Source organism: Montipora foliosa, chromosome 10 (genome assembly GCF_036669935.1).
Source record: "Montipora foliosa isolate CH-2021 chromosome 10, ASM3666993v2, whole genome shotgun sequence".
Lineage (NCBI taxonomy): Eukaryota > Metazoa > Cnidaria > Anthozoa > Scleractinia > Acroporidae > Montipora > Montipora foliosa.
This window is the reverse complement of record NC_090878.1, coordinates 19082305-19084804: the sequence shown is the minus strand read 5'-3', so window position 1 is coordinate 19084804 and position 2500 is coordinate 19082305. Positions and strand designations below refer to the sequence as shown.

Sequence of the window (2500 nt, the reverse complement as noted above, 5' to 3'; positions counted from 1 at the left end):
TTCCTCGTTTTCGATTGCTTCGTTTTCGATACTACCCACTCAGTTGTGACTGACGCACGCACGCAAAAGATCTAACGTTAATCCCTTAACATATTTTGCAGTGGTGTTCATTATTCGTGATCAACTGGTTTTAAAGAGGAACATTGCAAGGTAATTAGTAATGTGAGCTTGCTGCAACGGTGTAATACATTATTTATTTGTTGTTTCATCGACCTAAACTGCCCTCTATTCTTCCCTTGTACATCGAGAAAGTAAGTAAATGCTGTATATCTTGAATTTTTACTGAATGAAGGAGGTTTTAGTTTTCTCAGTGGCTGAGAAGTTACGAAGCAAATGATGAGTAAGAATGCATTGAAGAATTTAGGCAGTGTAGTTGAAAATCGACAAAATCGACTGGTAAAAATCAATTGGTAAAACTACACAGTGTGTGTGTAGTTTTGACAGGTGTAATTACTCGCTTCGCAACTTAATTACTTTTAGTAGACACAACGAACAGCGTCGTGCCAAAAAATGTCTGTCAAGCATACAGAATTTAAAGACGAAGACGCATTATAAAAGGCGTGGTGCCTCAGGCACATGCAAATGATTTATCAATCAACCGTGAACGCAACCGAGATCTGTGATAATTTCTGCAATAAAAAAGCCCCTTATGACAATGTGACCGTAATATTGCATAAAATGTTATCTGTAGTTCTTTTTAAAGCCCCAGTCCCTGTTTTCTCGCGCTAGAAATATCTTTTAGGGTGATTAATCAGTTTTGCTTGAATGAATTCGAACACGTGACGTCACGGCGGCTTTGTTGGGGTACCCAACTAATCCTCCGGGAATTGAGCTCTATTATCATGCAAACGTTTTCCGGGAAGTAAGCTCTATTATCCTGCAAATCTTCCCTTTTGTTTCGGTGAAAAAACGAGGTTACTGATCACGAGAGTGAAAACACTATATATAGTGAGTCTTCGTGTTTAAGTTTCAAACAACACAAAGATAAACTTTGGAAAACTGTTTGGCTGAACAGTTTTCAAAAACCCAAAATCCATTTTAATGTTCTTTAGTTTCGCCCTTGCCCTGCTTCCTTTAAATTTGCATTTGATGTTTTATTCAAACCTTTCTTCAATGTTTAAGTAATTAATTTTACGTTTCCCCTGATTTAGTTGCCAGTCGCTAAATTTGCCTAATTATAAATTCCTAACACATCCCCTTTTAAGCCAAGTAAGGTTATAGCCTTATATTTTTTCGTTCCCATAACGACTTGAACCTCATCGGAATAAGCCAACAGTTGATGATCGGAGCAATGGAACAATTAGCTATCTGGGTGACAATCACTTGATCTCGTTCCGTGTTGAACTGTGTCATTAATTTGCGCAGTTTGATTGAGTATGAAGTTACTTCGTTCTTCTTGTTCCATGTGTTACTTTTATAAACGAGAACCTTCACTAAAGCAAGAAAAAATAACTTTAAACCCCAGAACATAATGTTTACAATAAAAATTGTCCGAACTTTTTCCAATGGAAGCGTTTGTATCTAAACAAATGAATTTCAAAACTGTTTGTTTTTGTGTTCAAATTTCCTGGGCGCCGCCATCTTGAATGAATGAATGGTGACTTGTCGTGGTTGCCTTATTAGGGACTTAGAGATCTACGACGCGGTGGTCAACGAAAAGGCCACAAAACAGGAATATCATTGGTTAAAAGAGGACAAATAATCGTGCTGCACATGCGACACGCGTTTTAGCATGTGTTTTTGGATTGTGACTAAAACACCACACGAGTACATTTTAGCATATATTTTTGCGGTACTTTCAAAAACGACGTGAAATAGACAAATTTGAGGTTTTAACGACAACGTGAGTGTACAAATGCAAACCTTTCATTTTATATTTAAACTCTGAAACCGCTCGTATCAATTTATTTTTAGGATACTTCGCCCACATTGTACGACGAGAACGAGATGAAATAATTGCGAAAGACTTTACGACAGTGTAGAGCTATATTTTGAGGTGACGTGTTCGTTGGCGTCGTCGTCGTAGATCTTAAAGTCGAACAAACAATAAGGGAAACCGCAACACGTCGCAGTTATTTAAGATGGCGACACCAGGGAAATTTAAGGTGACAATGAATGATTGTAAAGTTCATTTTTCTCGATCCAAACACTTTTTTGGAGAAAATTGTCGAGCAAATTAATTGCAAAAATTATTTTGTTAGGTTTAAAATTATTTATCAGTGGGAGTGGAGGTCCCTTTTAAGAACTTTTCCGTTTTTCACTCCAGATCTACTCAGATTTGTGTTAAGAAAGCTAACACTTTTCCTATAAGGTAATGTTTTTCGGAGAGGTTTGATAATGGAATAACCACATCAATTTAAAGTTTTCAGAGTCACGAAGCCATTGCTTGACCTCACACGAAACTTTTGCTTTTGAAAAGCATCCGTTTGGACCAACACTGGTAAGTCCCTCATTGCTCCTTATAGCCTTATCTTATGAATATATTACTCAGGCGATGCAA

General features: G+C 37.2%; 1 protein-coding gene across 6 annotated transcripts in view; it reads left to right on the top strand.

The window, feature by feature from the left end:
- The window catches only part of LOC137974444 (tetratricopeptide repeat protein 28-like), a 16588-nt gene that overhangs the window by 4343 nt on the left and 9745 nt on the right, over positions 1-2500 (top strand). For 4 of the 6 annotated variants that reach the window (XR_011117461.1, XM_068821436.1, XM_068821434.1 and 1 more), the window contains exons 3-4: positions 102-150; positions 2363-2440. The gene's annotated coding sequence lies outside the window, so the exon portion shown is untranslated. Of the gene's footprint in view, positions 151-2362; positions 2441-2500 lie in introns of all 6 variants that reach the window. The other 2 variants (XM_068821437.1, XM_068821438.1) reach the window with 2 other exon arrangements.